General features: G+C 43.2%; 1 protein-coding gene and 2 pseudogenes across 2 annotated transcripts in view; 2 read left to right on the forward strand and 1 right to left on the reverse strand.

Annotated features, from left to right (window-relative positions):
* NR3C2 (nuclear receptor subfamily 3 group C member 2) overlaps positions 1–20,177 on the forward strand; it is a 500,550-nt gene that overhangs the window by 393,298 nt on the left and 87,075 nt on the right. The gene's annotated exons all lie outside the window — the stretch shown is intronic.
* LOC134950800 (5S ribosomal RNA) lies at positions 12,773–12,891 on the reverse strand (annotated as a pseudogene).
* LOC134950811 (5S ribosomal RNA) lies at positions 14,523–14,641 on the forward strand (annotated as a pseudogene).

Below are 20,177 nucleotides of genomic sequence, written 5' to 3' on the forward strand. Positions count from 1 at the left end.
TCCGACAGGGCGACGGTATTGGAAGCCATTCACAAGCTGTATTCTCAGCAGGTGATAGTCAAGGTACCCCTTTTACAACAGGGAAAGGGGTATTACTCCACGCTATTTGTGGTACCGAAGCCGGACGGCTCGGGAAGACCTATTCTAAATCTGAAATCTCTGAACCTGTACATACAAAAATTCAAGTTCAAGATGGAGTCACTCAGAGCAGTGATAGCGAATCTGGAAGAAGGGGATTTTATGGTGTCCTTGGACATCAAGGATGCTTACCTTCATGTCCCAATTTGCCCTTCACACCAAGGGTACCTCAGGTTCGTGGTACAAAACTGTCATTATCAGTTTCAGACGCTGCCGTTTGGATTGTCCACGGCACCCCGGGTCTTTACCAAGGTAATGGCCGAAATGATGATCCTTCTTCGAAGAAAAGGCGTATTAATTATCCCTTACTTGGACGATCTCCTGATAAGGGCAAGGTCCAGAGAACAGCTGGAGGTCGGAGTAGCACTAACCCAAGTAGTGCTCCAACAGCACGGGTGGATTCTGAATTTTCCAAAATCCCAACTGATCCCGACGACACGTCTAGGGATGATTCTGGACACTGTTCAGAAAAAGGTATTTCTTCCGGAGGAGAAAGCCAGGGAGTTATCCGAACTCGTCAGGAACCTCCTAAAACCAGGGAAAGTGTCTGTGCATCAATGCACAAGAGTCCTGGGAAAAATGGTGGCTTCTTACGAAGCGATTCCATTCGGCAGATTCCATGCACGAATTTTTCAGTGGGATCTACTGGACAAATGGTCCGGATCGCATCTGCAGATGCATCAGCGGATAAATTTGTCGACAAGGACAAGGGTGTCTCTGCTATGGTGGTTGCAGAGTGCTCATCTGTTAGAGGGCTGCAGATTCGGCATACAGAACTGGGTCCTAGTGACCACGGATGCCAGCCTGAGAGGCTGGGGAGCGGTCACACAGGGAAGAAACTTCCAGGGCTTGTGGTCAAGCCTGGAAACATCTCTTCACATAAATATACTGGAACTAAGAGCAATTTACAATGCTCTAAGCCTGGCAAAACCTCTGCTTCAGGGTCAGCCGGTGTTGATCCAGTCGGACAACATCACGGCAGTCGCCCACGTAAACAGACAGGGCGGCACAAGAAGCAGGAGGGCAATGGCAGAGTGGGGACTTCATCCAGAAGTCTTCCACATAATTGTGGTCCATTGGGAAAGACTAATGGTGGACATGATGGCGTCCCGCCTCAACAAAAAACTGGACAGGTATTGCGCCAGGTCAAGAGACCCTCAGGCAATAGCTGTGGACGCTCTGGTAACACCATGGGTGTACCAGTCAGTGTATGTGTTCCCTCCTCTGCCTCTCATACCCAAGGTACTGAGAATTATACGGCAAAGGGGAGTAAGAACGATACTCGTGGCTCCGGACTGGCCAAGAAGGACTTGGTACCCGGAACTTCAGGAGATGCTCACGGAAGATCCGTGGCCTCTACCTCTAAGAAGGGACCTGCTTCAGCAGGGACCGTGTCTATTCCAAGACTTACCGCGGCTGCGTTTGACGGCATGGCGGTTGAACGCCGGATCCTAAGGGAAAAAGGCATTCCGGAAGAGGTCATCCCTACCCTGGTCAAAGCCAGGAAGGAGGTGACTGCACAACATTATCACCGCATTTGGAGAAAATATGTTGCGTGGTGTGAGGCCAGGAGGGCCCCGACGGAGGAATTTCAACTGGGTCGATTCCTACATTTCCTGCAAACAGGATTGTCTATGGGCCTCAAATTGGGGTCCATTAAGGTTCAAATTTCGGCCCTGTCGATTTTCTTCCAGAAAGAATTGGCTTCAGTTCCTGAAGTCCAGACTTTTGTAAAAGGAGTACTACATATACAGCCCCCGATTGTGCCTCCAGTGGCACCGTGGGATCTCAATGTAGTTTTGAATTTTCTCAAATCCCATTGGTTTGAGCCACTCAAATCGGTGGATTTGAAATATCTTACATGGAAAGTAACCATGCTACTGGCCCTGGCTTCGGCCAGGAGAGTGTCAGAATTGGCGGCTTTATCGTACAAAAGCCCATATCTGATTTTCCATTCGGACAGGGCAGAACTGCGGACGCGTCCTCAGTTTCTCCCTAAGGTGGTATCAGCGTTTCACCTGAACCAGCCTATTGTGGTGCCTGCGGCTACTAGCGATTTGGAGGACTCCAAGTTGCTGGACGTTGTCAGAGCATTAAAAATATATATTTCAAGGACGGCTGGAGTCAGGAAGTCTGACTCGCTGTTTATACTGTATGCACCCAACAAGCTGGGTGCTCCTGCGTCTAAGCAGACGATTGCTCGTTGGATTTGTAGCACAATTCAACTTGCACATTCTGTGGCAGGCCTGCCACAGCCTAAATCTGTCAATGCCCACTCCACAAGGAAGGTGGGCTCATCTTGGGCGGCTGCCCGAGGGGTCTCGGCATTACAACTCTGCCGAGCAGCTACGTGGTCAGGGGAGAACACGTTTGTAAAATTCTACAAATTTGATACCCTGGCTAAGGAGGACCTGGAGTTCTCTCATTCGGTGCTGCAGAGTCATCCGCACTCTCCCGCCCGTTTGGGAGCTTTGGTATAATCCCCATGGTCCTGACGGAGTCCCCAGCATCCACTTAGGACGTCAGAGAAAATAAGAATTTACTCACCGGTAATTCTATTTCTCGTAGTCCGTAGTGGATGCTGGGCGCCCATCCCAAGTGCGGATTGTCTGCAATACTTGTACATAGTTATTGTTACAAAAATCGGGTTATTATTGTTGGGAGCCTTCGTTTAAGAGGCTCTTTTCGGTTATCATACTGTTAACTGGGTTCAGATCACAAGTTGTACAGTGTGATTGGTGTGGCTGGTATGTGTCTTACCCGGGATTCAATATCCTTCCTTATTGTGTACGCTCGTCCGGGCACAGTATCCTAACTGAGGCTTGGAGGAGGGTCATAGGGGGAGGAGCCAGTGCACACCACCTAGTGGTCAAACTTTTAAATTTTGTGCCCTGTCTCCTGCGGAGCCGCTATTCCCCATGGTCCTGACGGAGTCCCCAGCATCCACTACGGACTACGAGAAATAGAATTACCGGTGAGTAAATTCTTATTTTTGTTTTTATGCTTGAAAGATCTAATAGCAGTTAACACAAAACATGTTGCATTGTATGTATGGTTTACTTCAGGGATCACCAAACTTTCCCAGCGCTTACCACTCGTTAAGACCATTACTCAAAACGAATTTCTATCAAAGGGACGCTTTGCAAGTTTCAGCAAACTATTGATGGCCGCACAAAATATTTGGCATTTACAATACCTATTATTAAAATTGTCTTGCTATTTGTTGTAGTTTCCCACACAAATTGACAACACTGCTCTCAGGTTGAAACCCTTCCTCATATTTAATGCAGGGGAAGAGTACTTTGTCACGTGGCTCTCTTGCCTTTCTTTATATCACTAATGCTTCTCTTCTCCGTGTCACTTCTCTATTATCAAACTGACTTTTCTTCAGATTTCCTGAGCCACCCCCCCTCAATATGCTTTTCCGTCCCTCCCTATAGTACTGATCCTCACAGCCCGCCAATCACCTCCCCCCTCCCCTTGACTCTAGTCTTAAGTGCACTCTCCTCCCTGGCTCATTGTCTCACTCAATGCAAATCCATAGTAGCCTGCTCTATTCCCATAATACCTCCTCACAGTTTCTGAGGGTACGACTGTAATTGACTATCTAGCTTGAGGCAGGAATTGCACCTGTCTTAGCCAATGGGACAGGCAAGATGGTGGGGTAATCTCAGTATGAATGTTCTTTTAGCCACCCCCTTACCTATTAGCTCCCACCTAGCACAAACCAACCCCTCCGAAGGTGGTACTGCCCACTTTAACAATCGTTAGTTTACTTGATTGTTTCATTTTTATGCATAGTGATTGTAAGTAGAACCCACTATACCTGGATACCCTTTTCTAATAAATACTATCTGGTATGAAAACCATAATTACTTGCCCTGTATATGTTAGAGTGCTTTTCTCAAGTTATATGGAACAGAAGAGAGAGAATAATGAATGTTTCCTTGTCATGATGTACAGTATCATGTCTAATTTCTGTTGCTGAGGATGTCTCCACTGAGCACACTGCTTACAAGTACAGAGGAGTATATGTAGTACACAGAAAATAAAAAAAGTGGCAAGCTATATACATGTATTTTACACTACCAAGTTGTGAAGTTCTTAATGATTGATGCTTAAAATCTGCACAGTGCCATTGATGCTTGGTGGCTGGATACTGAGACACTTATACCCTCTACCAACACTTCCAGAATGTAGTCATGTGCAAGATTGGCATTGGCTTGGAGGCACCGTCATAAGGTTCCTGTCTCTATATGTTCAGCACCTTGCAGAATGGAGGCTATCTATGATGAGATTGGCATGTAAGCACTGTGTAATTGGTGACTTCCGCTCTACTTACAAAGGCCCAGCCAATATTCAAGCAGCAAAATACAGTTGGGGTGGAGATGTTAGAGGCAGAAAAAAATGTTCCATCAGTGTATTCCCATCACTCTCAAATGATTTGGCAGATTGTTCTTGTATCTGTCTATGCTTGCTGTGATGGTCATAAAAGAATGTCTGTTGGTGAATAGAATCCAAATGCACTTGTGTACATTCATGCAGAACATATGTGTGTTGCTCACTCTAAACTTTTCCAGGCTACAGTATGTAACATATGGCTGTGCAGTGATATGTGCTAACTGAATTTAGTAAGCTGTTTGCAAATTCGTGTCGAAAGGCTATGGGACCACCGCCCTTTCCAACAAACTACAGTATATAAACTTAAGATGACATGTTCTATGTTTGAATGAGTGAGAGGAAATTGATATCACTATGAACCAAACGTCTATCTGCTGGCTGCTCGAGAGACTGTTAGAGGGAACACCAGAAGCAGGGCGATAGTAGTGCGCCAAGCCGAAACAAACTGAAGTTGTTCTTGTAGTTAGATAGACCATTTGAGCAGGAAACACTCTAAGACACCATTTGAATTCCAACATATCAAAAAGGAGATAAATAATTTCATGATACAGTATGCTTCAACGGCTATCATTCAACAGACCTACACCATGCTACTTCCGCCCACGTAGTAACAGAACACAAAAAATAGGCACATTGCAGGTATTGCCTGCTTCTGGAAGACAAAATATGGAGTAAACTGGCCAAAGCAGTGCTTATAAATGTGCAAAATTGGCAAGTTCCCTCATCTATCCTATTTATACAGTATAATGTGTGTGTTTATTTGTGAATTTATATATATATATATATATATATATATATATATATGCACACACACACACTAATCGGTTTTATTCACTTCACCTGTCAGTGACTGATGTATGTATAAGAAAACACTATAACATAGCATTTTGTATACAGATGCAGCTGCAGTCACAGATACAGTCACATATTTTGTATACAGATGCAGCTGCAGTATACAGATGTGTGTACAGTCACATATTTTGTATACAGATGCAGCTGCAGTATACAGATACAGCTGCAGTCACACTGAGAATATAACTGGACAAAAGGTGTGGGTGCAGGGAGTTGGCGCTGGAAAGGGGTTGGGAATAAAGCTGATGATTCAGCTGGGAAGTTATGGTTTTTTTGAGTAATGAAGAAAGATACTTATCTTGGGTGTTTTCAATGAATTTCTGATTTCTGAGAGAAGGATGTTTTTTTCTCCAGGAATGATGTAGTCATACGGCGTGGTATTATGAAAAACACAAAATAGCAAATTTTGGGTTTTGGGGAGCCTCAATGGGGATGGTAGGAGTGTTAGCCACGAGGAAGGAACCGCCAGACAGGGAAACCTGTAGGACCATCCACAAAAGCTCACATGGCCCGGTACCAAAAGAACTTGAAAAAATTCGAGAAGGTCGTACCTTTCCCCAGCCGTGCAGGTTTCCAGTCCAAGTGTACCAAGATCCTCCTCCCAGCCAACGCGTTTCGAGAAAACTCTCTTTATCAAGGCCTTGTTTTTTTATTTGTTTTTATTTACTTGTTTTTATCCAATAAACCCTTCCTTCAATATGGGTGGCTGAATAAGCATGCTGATTGGATAAAAGAAACCTTGTTGTGCAGACTGAATACGCCCTTTCCAGTGAGTACCGGTACGCAGTACAGCTTACAAAGATACCCTGATGTGTTTATACCTTTACTTTTTATTGTAAGTTAGGTACGCCGAAAATCCTAGCATCATTTTCTAAAGAAACCCTTATATGCTTCCAACCTCACTCACTTTTGTAAATGAGGTACGATTTACCTACCTGAGATCCCTCCCCACCTGTGTTCAAAAAAAGTCTTTACCATCCCCATTGAGGCTCCCCAAAACCCAAAATTTGCTATTTTGTGTTTTTCATAACACCACGCCGTATGACTACATCATTCCTGGAGAAAAAAAACATCGTTCTCTCAGAAATCAGAAATTAATTGAAAACACCCAAGATAAGTATCTTTCTTCATTACTCAAAAAAACCATAACTTCCCAGCTGAATTATCAGCTTTATTCCCTACCCCTTTCCAGCGCCAACTCCCTGCACCCACACCTTTTGTCCAGTTCTACCCCTTTGGATTATACTTGGGATTAATCCAGTGGTGCAAGAGAGAGGCAGCAGGTACATTCATCTATCAGGAGCACCTCCTTCATTCTACCAAATCTTTGTCCAAAACACTCAGAATATAGGCATGCTGCATATCATTTTAAACTGCATAAGCTGTTTTTTATGCGTCCTATTCACAATGCGACTTAGACGTATTTAAACGGTGATAACCGCAAGAATGTAGGAGGACACATCTGGATAAATACATACATATACAGATAGCTATCTCTTTCTCTCTCTCTAGTTATGTACAGTATATATGTACGTGTGCATCGCGGCAGTGATTTAGTGCGCCCAGGTGCGAATAGTCACACCTACAATCGCACACTGCAAAGTCTATGGGTCGCGAGTGCAACTAATTGCACGTTCCCACTGACGTGCGCACGTATCGCAGCAAACCAGTCGCACCTGCGAATAGTGGCAGTTGCAATGAGAGTGGATACATCTGTGGGTAAATCAGAGACTTGGTGCAGCAATAAAGCACTGAAGACTTTAATCAGTTTTAAGTTAACATCTCATTGAATAACCCCTTTTATCAACTACAATAGGGTTAACTGGATCTTGTTGGCATGTATGTTCTGTAACTCTTATTAGTAATGCATGATACTGTACGTAGTATCTATTTGTAAATAGGGGAAATTGAAATCAACTGAGCTGAGCACAGTAACTGAAATGGGGTTAAAATGTCTACCAAATTTTTTATTTCTATTGAATTTCATTAGATGTTAGCTAATCAGCATGCATGAATACTGGTATTTATGATTTGGCAAAGAGATATTTTCCTGAATCAGAAAGGGAACAGATGCCCCATGACCAACCAGCTGGCCAAACTGGAAAAAAAAATTTTTTTTTTTTTTGGAGCACCAGTATTTCAAAACCATTGAATATAAACTGGTGCAAAACTAGGTATGGATGTAAATGGTGCTGTGTACTGTATGTTGAAATTTGTATATGCTGTAAGTTTTTTCCACAATTTTACTGTTAAAGTGATAGTGAGGTGGGGAATACGAGGTAAATAGTGTTGCTATGTGACCTCTGTTGGCAAAATAGTAACTATTGTTCTCAATGTAAGTGGATTATTATATGTGATTATTACTGATGACTTAACGGCCAGCATAGTGTAATGAAGCTTTGCTGCAACAAATTACCTCCCAGAATAAGTCTTACCATATTTATATTAACTAAAAGCATATTTGTTGGGGTGTGGCCAGGACGGGCATGGAGTAGCACACACATTGTGCAACTCTCCTGCCAAAATATCCTGTAACTGTATCCTGTGTTTCCCCCTGGGACTGCCCTGTGGACTGGGGCTGGGTGAATGTCTGGTGCCCCCCCTGGAGTGCCCTGGACCGACCGCTGCTGTCTCCCCGGCCGTTTGGAAGTCATTTAATGTGACGCCTGGTGAGCGCTGAGGCCGCTCGTGACGCCGCGGGCTCACACTTCCTCAACAACCGGAAGTTCGGCTCAGTCACCCTTGACCGCCGCCTGCCGCGGCCGCTACGAGCGGGTCTACGGAGCAGGGACACACGGCGCAACGCTCCGCTCTGCTGTGGGGACATCTGGAACACCCTGTGAGCGGTGCTCTCTCCAGCCCGCAGTGCCTGATCTCACTGGCCCGCGGACCACTCCCCGGACCTCCACCGCTATATAAGCAGAGGCTGCCCACGCCACGGAGGTACAGGGGTTTGTTTTCCCTGCTGCAGGGGGTGCCCTTACTGGGAGTCAGTGCCAGGATTGATACCCTCTCTCCCCCTTCCTCTATCCTGGATACTATAAGTATATATTCCTACATACATAAATAACACAGGAACTGAGATTCCCCGCCAGGCCCAGGATCATTGTGGGACCTGCCTCACTGTGCCTTAAAGGGACAGAGACTGTCCAGGTGGGAAGTTGCCTAATTCCCTGTTTCAGCCCATAACTCTCAAAATCCTCCGTGCACACATCCGGAGATACACCCAAGAACACTGGTCCTTCTATATATATATATATATATATATATTTTTCCTGCACTTTTTGGCCCTCTCACAGTGCACTAGTGCCTGCGCTTCCTCTCTCTGCCGGCATTGCTTTGATATATAACCGGTCAAGTGCTGCGGCAGGGTGCTATCCAAAATGGTGAAAGGCCGCCAGCAGAACGCGGCGGCGGGCACTATGGAGAAGTTTGTTCGCAATCCCGGTCCTCAACAGCAGAGGAGGGAGACTGTACAGTCGGATGCGTCGCCCCCATCTCCTGCACACAGCTCTGCTTCGTCTGAACCGCCCGATGCTGCATTACAGAGAGTGTTGGATGCCGTGACTGCTAGCGAGGCCCGTTTGGCTGATAAAATTGGGCAGGTGCAATCTGACCTCTCCATTATCCATCAAGACCTTCAACGGGTAAGGGAGAGGGTGGGTGAGGCCGAAACCCGTATCTCCAATGTCGAGGATACTATCACCCCGTTGGGACGACGCACTGATACTTTGGAGTCTCAAATGACTGATGTGCGCAAAAAACTAACGGATATGGAGGGACGCTTACGGCGCAATAATGTCCGCTTCATTGGTCTGCCTGAGAAGGAGGAAGGCTCATCTCCTGAAGAATTTCTAGAACACTGGCTCAGGGATGCATTTGGTTCCGAAGAATTCTCGCCCCACTTCACAGTAGAACGAGCCCACAGAGTCCCGATGCGCCCATTACCTCCAGGGGCTCCGCCCCGTACATTCATTGCCAAGTTCCTCCACTTCCGTGACCGGGACACTGTTCTGAAGCTTGCTCGCACGAAAGGCCCTCTAAAATGGAACGGGTCACCGATATCAGTCTTCCCGGATTTCGCGGTAGAGGTGCAGAAGGATAGGGCTCAATTTCTGCCTGTTAAGAGAAGACTCCGTGAACTCGACCTGCCATACGCTATGCTCTTTCCATCGAGACTGCGAGTAGTGGCTGACGGTGAAACCAAATTTTTTGCGACTCCTCGGGAGGCGTTGATGTGGCTGGATAGACGCTTCCCGGCGGGACGGGCCCTTGCTGATCCTTGATTACTTCCTGAGACTTTAGTTGCAAGAAATTTCCCGTACAGGATATGATTATATGTATATTTACTGGGGGATTGCAGGATAAGGAAATGTTTGATTATCTATGTGCTGCTTTTTGAGGATGTGGGAGTAGAGGGAAAGATAATTTTTTGCCTGATTTTTTACATTTTATATAGGCCAATTATAACTCTATTGATGGGTGGCGTGGGATGGGGAGGTTGGGGGGGGGGGATGTATATGTGGTTCAAATATATCCAATAGTATTTTGTACTTAAGTCCCGGGGGGAGACTTTATATGTTTCGCCCCTTTTTTTTTTTTTTTTTCAAGGGGTGATCTGGTCTAATGGCTGAGAGTGTTTTTGTTTGTGTTTTGTTTCTCTTTTCTCAGGGCCATTATATTCTTGGCTCCACCCAGAGTATAGCTCGTTGTGTGCTTTGGGTTTGAGTCAGCGTTCTGTTTGGGGATCCAGGTATGCTGCGGGTTGGGAGTAGTGTACAGGGTGGGGGGAGAGGGGAAGTTAAAGGCTATAGTTATTTTTTATATGGATGTTTGGAGTTTGTGTATGTGTGGCTTACGAATCTATTCATTGAGCGGTGGTGCCTTGTGATTGCGTGCCGCGAGGATGGATCTGGCTGGCTGCGGGCTATGGCCCCTATTACTATAACGACTTCTCATGGTTGGACTTAAAATGTTGTCATGGAATGTGAGGGGACTTAATGATAAAATTAAGCGATCTCTGGTGCTTAGACAAATCAAACAGTATGCCGCTGATGTGGTGTGTCTTATGGAAACTCACTGGTGGGCAGTAGGACCCTTTCTCTTAAGAGACCTTGGGTAGGATGGGCATTCCACTCTACACACACATCTGCCTCTCGAGGGGTCTCTGTCCTTGTAAGGAGGAGCATTCCCTTTATGCTGGACTCCGTACAGTCGGATCCATGGGGGAGATATGTGTTTCTAAAGTGTAGAATTCACTGTACCCCTCTGCTTTTATTGGCCGTATATGTGCCTCCCCCGTACTCCTCCGATGTCCTAAAAAAAGTTGCGGGGTTTATGGCATTGTCACCGGGGACACCTGTGGTTTGTCTGGGGGATTTCAATAATGTATTAGATGTAGCGCTGGATAGATTCTCTACTGCTCCCTCTAGTCCATGCTATGGAAGGACTGGCTTTGCTGATGTTGTATCGGGGTTGGGCCTGGTCGATCCCTGGAGACTGAGACATTCATCGGTTAAACAATACTCATGTTTTTCACATTCCCATTCCTCGTTCTCTAGGATTGACCTGGCCCTTCTCTCGAACGACCTGGTTCCCAGGGTTCAGGACAGTAGATATGAGACTAGAGGGATATCGGATCACTCACCTTTAACTTTGATTTTGGATTTTAATTGCTCCAGAGGCCAGACTGTGTGGAAGTTCAATCCATTTTGGCTTGTACATATGGGTGATGGCTCCGAGTTGGTGGCTGCATGGCGGGAATTTTTTGAGTTAAATAAGGCTGGGCAGTCTATTTCTAATTTATGGGATGCGTTTAAGGCCTTTCTGCGGGGAACCTTAATTAAGCGAGTGGCTAATTTAAAATCCTTTTTTAAGCACCGGGAGTCAGAACTGGAGACCCTAAGTATTGCTGCAGAAGCACAATATTTACAGGACTGTTTGGATAGTTCCAAATTTGCATGGTTGTCAGCCCAGGGGGAATGGAGGGAATATCTCATGGAAAAGACTCAGCATGGACTCCTCTTCTCCTCCCATGCCTTTTATGCTTCTGGGGATAGGCCGGAATCATATTTAGCCTCTCTGGCACGGGGTGAGAGATCCTCTAACACCGTGGTTGAAATTGAGGCCGCAGATGGTACCATTTTATTGCAGACTCCACAGATTGCTTCAGAATTTGTGTCCTATTATAGGCGATTATATAGCTCTAAATTAGACTGTACTCCGATGCAGTTAGATGAATATTTACAGTCTATACAGATCCCCTTACTGACCTGCGAGGCGCATGACTTTCTCGAGGCACCGATTTCGCCTGAGGAGATTGTGGCTGCTATCAATGCTGCTCCCAATGGGAAGGCTTCAGGACTAGACGGCATACCGTCTGAGCTCTATAAACGTCAATCTACAAAGGGGTAGTTCCGCAACAGGTTTGTTTGTACAGGTATTGACCAATGTCAGGTCTTTATCTGTGACCGACTTAGGAGTAATTATGTGCACTATGAGTGCAGATCACTTGTCGGTGGTGCTCCCAGAGTCAATAAATTGAAGTGGTAGGAAAAAAGGGGAGAGAGACTCTTTGTTGGGGCACTCTTAGTCCAAAATGTTAGACACTAAAACATAACTTTTAATAGATAGAATAAAATCTAGTGACTTAATAAATAAAAGTTAGGAATTGTGAACAAATATACTCATGCGTATTATTCATGCATATAGCTCAATGCTTCTAATATAGGAATAAATATAGGAAATGTCTAGGTGAAAATTATTTGTAGTTAATATTTTAATTGGGACAGGTCTGTCTATAATTTAAGACAGAGTATAGTTATGGTCCCACAGGATTATTACCTATGTTCAGTTTCTAAATGTTGTACAATTTCTTAAGAGGAAAAGATTCAAGACAGTATGATCTTTAAATGTTGCCTTGGAAGGTCCTTAAAAGGTCCTTGAACACCTACTGCGCAAGATCTGGGCAGTGGTGTTGCTGGGAAGGCTTATTACTCGATTAAACGGTGTATTATTCGACTCTATGCAGTCAATAGAAGTCTGAAAACACGATGTAAGGATAAAGATATTTACGTACACATTAAATAATGAGCAGTGTATTATTAGACTCTGTGCAGTCAGTTAAGGTCTGAAAACACGATGTTAGAACAAAGGTATTTACGTACTCGGTAGTAATACAATATTGTGAATAATAAGGATATGCAAAAAACAGTATTATGGTTTATACATGGAAATATGTTGAAAACAAAAGGATTTTATTGTATATGGTATATTTTGTAATAATACAGTGAGATACTCACAGTTAAATCAACAGTAAAAGAAAGTAATTGAAGAAAGAAAAAAGAGAGGGGTATGTCTTACTTCTGCTGTTCAGCTGGGTTGTTTACTGCACCTGGTGTTCGCTGTTGGTCCCCCACACAGCTACTGATCAGGCCTACCACAGATTAGCTTCCAAGATCGGACGAGATCAGGCGTATCCTGTGGAGTATGGCCGTAATCTGCTGAATGAGAGAGTATGACTGCCAAAGTGCTTCTGCTGTCCAAATTAATGGATGAGAGAGCATGAAAGAAATATATATACAATGGGCTCTAAAATAATGCCAAATTTGGTAGTGTGCCCAGATAGAGTTCTACATGAAGTTATTAGAAAGAAAAAAGGAGAATCCCTAAAGGATACTAACAAACTGTGGTCATTAGATTCTTGTATCAATAGTACATATAATCACTTCCAATCGATAACCATAAATGCCTTAACGTTCATTTGTGTGTAGTTACACTGCATATAGCATGAGTCTCAGAGAATGCCCTAACATTCCATCAGTTAAGGAGTAAGAAAACTGTCAAGGATATTGACTAAAAAGCAAAAACTTGATTCTTGTGCAAATATTGCATGTGGTCACACTCAAATAATGCTGTGGGCAATTTAGTTCTTGTGCAGATTTTACGTGTAATCACACTTTTTCAAAAAAAAAAAAAAAAAAAAAATTAAATTTTTTAGTAAGTTACAAATGCTTAGAATATTGCATGTAGTCACATTTCATAGGTTGTAGCAAATTGCTATATCACTATAAGCAAAAATTAATAAGAATTACATATAGATAAAAAAATAGTACATAATAAATTTTGGGGACCCTAAAAAGGGTCCTTACTGAACCGGTAGATCCCTGAATGCGGGGGTGGGTTGCGCAGTCCCACAGTGTCCCATTTAACCAAACGGCCCGTTTCACCTATCCTAAGGCTTGTTCACAGTGAACAAGCCTTAGGATAGGTGAAACGGGCCGTTTGGTTAAATGGGACACTGTGGGACTGCGCAACCCACCCCCGCATTCAGGGATCTACCGGTTCAGTAAGGACCCTTTTTAGGGTCCCCAAAATTTATTATGTACTATTTTTTTATCTATATGTAATTCTTATTAATTTTTGCTTATAGTGATATAGCAATTTGCTACAACCTATGAAATGTGACTACATGCAATATTCTAAGCATTTGTAACTTACTAAAAAATTTAATTTTTTTTTTTTTTTTTTTTTTTTTTGAATATCTGTGTCACTCATATCACACAGCAGTGGTACCGCATGGAAACATCTGCATAGTAATCAAATGTCTGCAGTTCTTCAATACCTCTGAACTTAGAATATCTTCTGACATTTATATTATATTATATTTATGCAGTGTGATTACACGTAAAATCTGCACAAGAACTAAATTGCCCACAGCATTATTTGAGTGTGACCACATGCAATATTTGCACAAGAATCAAGTTTTTGCTTTTTAGTCAATATCCTTGACAGTTTTCTTACTCCTTAACTGATGGAATGTTAGGGCATTCTCTGAGACTCATGCTATATGCAGTGTAACTACACACAAATGAACGTTAAGGCATTTATGGTTATCGATTGGAAGTGATTATATGTACTATTGATACAAGAATCTAATGACCACAGTTTGTTAGTATCCTTTAGGGATTCTCCTTTTTTCTTTCTAATAACTTCATGTAGAACTCTATCTGGGCACACTACCAAATTTGGCATTATTTTAGAGCCCATTGTATATATATTTCTTTCATGCTCTCTCATCCATTAATTTGGACAGCAGAAGCACTTTGGCAGTCATACTCTCTCATTCAGCAGATTACGGCCATACTCCACAGGATACGCCTGATCTCGTCCGATCTTGGAAGCTAATCTGTGGTAGGCCTGATCAGTAGCTGTGTGGGGGACCAACAGCGAACACCAGGTGCAGTAAACAACCCAGCTGAACAGCAGAAGTAAGACATACCCCTCTCTTTTTTCTTTCTTCAATTACTTTCTTTTACTGTTGATTTAACTGTGAGTATCTCACTGTATTATTACAAAATATACCATATACAATAAAATCCTTTTGTTTTCAACATATTTCCATGTATAAACCATAATACTGTTTTTTGCATATCCTTATTATTCACAATATTGTATTACTACCGAGTACGTAAATACCTTTGTTCTAACATCGTGTTTTCAGACCTTAACTGACTGCACAGAGTCTAATAATACACTGCTCATTATTTAATGTGTACGTAAATATCTTTATCCTTACATCGTGTTTTCAGACTTCTATTGACTGCATAGAGTCGAATAATACACCGTTTAATCGAGTAATAAGCCTTCCCAGCAACACCACTGCCCAGATCTTGCGCAGTAGGTGTTCAAGGACCTTTTAAGGACCTTCCAAGGCAACATTTAAAGATCATACTGTCTTGAATCTTTTCCTCTTAAGAAATTGTACAACATTTAGAAACTGAACATAGGTAATAATCCTGTGGGACCATAACTATACTCTGTCTTAAATTATAGACAGACCTGTCCCAATTAAAATATTAACTACAAATAATTTTCACCTAGACATTTCCTATATTTATTCCTATATTAGAAGCATTGAGCTATATGCATGAATAATACGCATGAGTATATTTGTTCACAATTCCTAACTTTTATTTATTAAGTCACTAGATTTTATTCTATCTATTAAAAGTTATGTTTTAGTGTCTAACATTTTGGACTAAGAGTGCCCCAACAAAGAGTCTCTCTCCCCTTTTTTCCTACCACTCTATAAACGTCACTTAGATTTTTTTGTCCCCCAATTACTTGAGTTATATAATCAGATGTTTACACAGGAATCCCTCCCATTATCTATGGCGGAGGCATTGATTGTTGTCCTTCCAAAGCCAGATAAGGATCACAGGAAGGTTGATTCTTATCGACCTATCTCCCTTTTACCGACCGACATTAAAATTCTGGCCAAAATCCTGGCATGTAGACTGAATCAAGTCATTACGCAACTTATACATCCTGATCAGACAGGGTTTATGCCCAATAAATCAACCTCCATTAATCTCAGACGTTTATTTACCCATCTACAGATCCCCCGTGAGGCACCCTCCTCCATAGTTGTATCATTGGATGCCGCTAAGGCCTTTGATTCCGTGGAGTGGGAATACTTGTGGAGCATCATGCGCAAGTTTGGTATAGGCCCCAATTTTATTAAATTTGTACGGTTGATGTATTCCTCTCCCCTGGCCAGGGTGGCGGTGAATGGTTTTGTATCACACTCCTTCCCTTTGTCTAGAGGTACACGTCAGGGGTGCCCATTATCCCCTACCCTGTTTGCTATGGCCATTGAACCCCTTGCAAGCCTTCTACGGGCGAACTCTGAGATTTTTGGTTACAAAGTAGGCACTAGGGAGGAGAAAATAGCTCTATATGCCGATGATATTCTGCTATTTGTGGATCGCTATGCTGAGTCTATGCCTAAGATTTTAGAAATTATTAACAAGTTTGGGTGTTACTCAGGGCTCCTGATTAATTGGGAAAAATCCTCCATTATCCCACTTCAGGGCGAGGTCCCTGACTCCCCATTGATTGCTCTCCCATTAAGATGGGTGAACTCCTTTAAATATCTGGGCATCTGGGTATCTAATGACCCTCACAAATTTACCTCCCTCAATATCACACCGCAAATAACTTATCTTCGCACTAAAGTGAAGGTCTGGGGGAGATTGCCCCTGACAGTTACAGGAAGGGTTAACATGGTGAAAATGGTCTTTCAGCCCAAACTCCTGTATATTCTACAACAATCCCCTGTATACATCCCTCAGAAGATCTTTAAACGAATTGATAGGTTGCTATCTTCTTTGATTTGGGCTAGTAAACGGGCACGGTTGAAACTTAATACTTTGACAAGGTCCAAAACTTCAGGGGGTTTGGCTCTTCCCAATTTTCGTTTTTATTACCTTGCAGCACAATTAGCACATCTTTGGGAATGGGTTAATGACTCTGACGCCTCAAGTCTGCACTCACAGTTGGTATTGCAGGAATACCCAGGTGGTTCCCCATTGGGACTGCTTCTTTGTGGAAGCGTCAAAATGTCAGCATTACCACTCATAAAACAATATATTACTATCTGGAGGCTGGTACACCGTATACTGCAAGGACAGGGTATTGACCCTGACACTCCACTAGACAATAAATATGGTTTGCCCGAACTATATCAGCTTCAAGTCAGGAGGGTATGGGAACCATGGGGAGTGACCTCATTGGGACACTTATATACTGATGGGTTTTTTAGATCCTTTCAACAGCTTCAACATGAATTTAATGTCCCCTCTACATATTTTTTTCGCTTCCTTCAATTGCGACATGCTATATCTGCCCAATTCCCTGATGGCCCTCCGGCGCTTACTGATTCTCCGGTCAAATCATTATTGAAAACAGTGGGTTCTGGACATTTAATCTCCAAAATATACAGCCGTTTACTTCAAATGCATCATATAGACCCCCTTGTCTCCCTTAAGATTAAGTGGGAGTCTGATCTGGGCCCATTGTCGGATGATTTATGGGAAGGTGCTCTGGGATCGTGCCGGCTTTCTACTTCCTCTGCCCGGTATCAGCAAATTCAGTTGTTTGAGCTACATAGGGTATATATGACCCCGGTGAGGCTGTCGCATATAGGGGGATCCCATAGCTCAAAATGTCCCAAATGTGGTAGTATGGGAGCAGACTTTTGGCATATGATCTGGCTGTGTCCCTTGGTGTCGGTTTTTTGGGAGGAGGTTATGCGTGCTATAGTTGATACAGGTATCCCCTCTTCCATACTTACACCTATCTCTTGCATATTAGCGACTATAGATGAGGAGGTTCTGGATCCGCCCAGTCGACGATATGTTGTGAACCTCTGTGCTCTGGCCAAGGTTTGCATAGCCAGACTGTGGTTGGCTAATGAAGCCCCAACCCCACAATCCTGGATTTCTTTGGTTAATACTTCTGTTACACATGAAAAATTTGTATATCTGGCCAGGAATGCGGAAAAAAAGTTTACTGCTATATGGGGAAAGTGGATGTGCTCTCGCTATTTCATTTCACGGATAAATACTGCTGAGCCCTAGAATTATTTAATCAACTGTCATGAGTGCGTTCTGTGGGAGATCTGTGGGGTATGTGGCCCGCGGCCGGCCGGGTTCTAATGAATGTTCACACCGTGGTAACGGGTAATACGCTGTGGGTAAAATATATAGTAAAGCTGGGTCACCACTGCTCTGTTAATATATGACTCTGACTGGGATGTGCGTCCACACGTCCTGCAATGTGCTCTATACACAACCGTAAGCCTGTTGTTAATTTAATTGTTATATATTTGCTTTTATGTTCTAGTTTGTATTTTATGTTTGTTCTGTATTGCCCTTGGCAATGTGTAAATGTTAAAACATTATAAAACCCAATAAAAATTTATTGAATTTAAAAAAAAAAAAGCATATTTGTTATGATAGTGAAATATACATTAACAAGATTAGGTTTGACCGCAATAAAAAAAAAAAATTCTTAAATATGGCAGGTATAACTCTCCATCCCATGTATCAAAAAGTCTAAAAATAAAACATTGCTAAAATACGCCCATTAAATAATATATGCATGGGCAATGACAATAGTGTTGTCCGCTTCAGTGGTGAATTTGCTATCAGAAGCAGTTAGCTAGTGCTGGTGACCGTTATCCTCATCACGTTCTTCAGCCAGCCTGCAAGCACCCAAAGTTGATAGGTATTTACAGGCATACTTTTTCTTTGCGCCTCTGTGCATGTCTGCATTTGTTCCCATTTATGCAAATACACCCTTACTGTACTCTGCCTGCTTCACTACACAGTCCCACCTCTGCACTCATAAGCAGGCGCAAGTGTCAGATGTGAGCAAATGTGCATATGCGTGTCACGTTTTAAGTGGGCATGCCCAATACAATTTTGTGGATTGAACGCTACACAAAAGGACTTACTGTACGTCCAACTCTGCATGAAACCCATAATGTTATGTTCAAAGTCAAACCATTGATAAATGTTTCTTTGTAAATCATGGTAAATATATGTGTAGTGTTCACTCTAGGAGTGAAATCGGGCAGGGCGCCGGAGTCCGGGGGCACATGTGTGCGCGCTCGGAATGGGGGCGCAACCACGCAAATTAGGGGGCGTGGCCACGCCTCCGTCATTTTAGGGGGCGGTGCGGCCCACAGACGCTACTATAGAGAGCGTCTGTGGCCGGCGACGTCACTGTTGGGGGCGTGCCCAGCACCTCCGTCGGTGCTGAGCTTCCCCTAGCCCTCTCCCAATGCGTGAATGGATGCCGCGCGCATGCGCACGGCATCTATACACGCCGGGAGGGCAGGGAGCGGGCGGCTGTTCTAGCAGGGCGCCGCAAAAGGGGCAGGGCAGGTTTTGCCTGTTAAAAAACTGGCAGGGCGCGGCGCCCTGCTAAAACAGCCTAGAGTGAACACTAATGTGGTTAAACTGAATGGAAGGTGCTGGTAATTATATTTAAAAAAAATCTATTTTTAAATTGTATGAATCTGCAGCATTAGTCAGTACAGGCTATCCTCCCCACACTGAAAAATGTTGCGGCATGATAAAATGTTATGCAGTATTTAGATTGTGTAGGTAAAAACTTTGCTGGCAATATCGGTGAGATACAGCGATTTACAATCCTTATACAGCCCGATTGATGAGCTACATTTCTACTGGGGAGCACGCTAAACATAATGGGGCAGATGTATTAACCTGGAGAAGGCATAAGGAAGTGATAAACCAGTGATATGTGCAAGGTGATAAAGGCACCAGCCAATCAGCTCCTAACTGTTAATTTACATATGGGAGCTGATTGGCTGGTGTGTTTATCATCTTGCACATATCACTGGTTTATCACTTCCTTATGCCTTCTCCAGGTTAATACATCTGCCCCAATATCACTAAACAGGAGGCTAATTACACATGCTGGTTTAATATTAGACGGGGACGCCCCGTTAGAAACTTTCCTAATTATCCGGTTTGAGCATTCCCGGTGAGAAGATCAACTGGCTGGCAAGGTGTTACTTCTCTAGTTACAACTATAGCAGGCTCAATCTCCAGTGACATTGCTAACAACCCAGAGTTATATCACTATCCCAGCGGGAGGATTTGAGCAAACAATTAAATTGATCATATCTCTTTAGATATGTTTGGGACTGTGATTTACTAATCATATAACCTCTAGGAGGTTGTTTCTATAAATGAAAGGCTGTTGATTGTTTTATTTGATGCCCATTATGGTAGAATATTAATAATAATTACCTATTTTAGTTATTGATACAATTGTTGCTTTATAATAAGGTGCATCTGTTGTATTGAAATTGTATCCACTGTGCACAGTTGTGTTGCAACTAAGTATTACAAAGACAAAAGCAGTCTTGGAATACTATGATGTCCACTGGTTATAGTTGGATCTCTTATATA

The sequence above is a fragment of the Pseudophryne corroboree genome, chromosome 1 (genome assembly GCF_028390025.1).
Source record: "Pseudophryne corroboree isolate aPseCor3 chromosome 1, aPseCor3.hap2, whole genome shotgun sequence".
In the NCBI taxonomy this organism is placed as follows: domain Eukaryota; kingdom Metazoa; phylum Chordata; class Amphibia; order Anura; family Myobatrachidae; genus Pseudophryne; species Pseudophryne corroboree.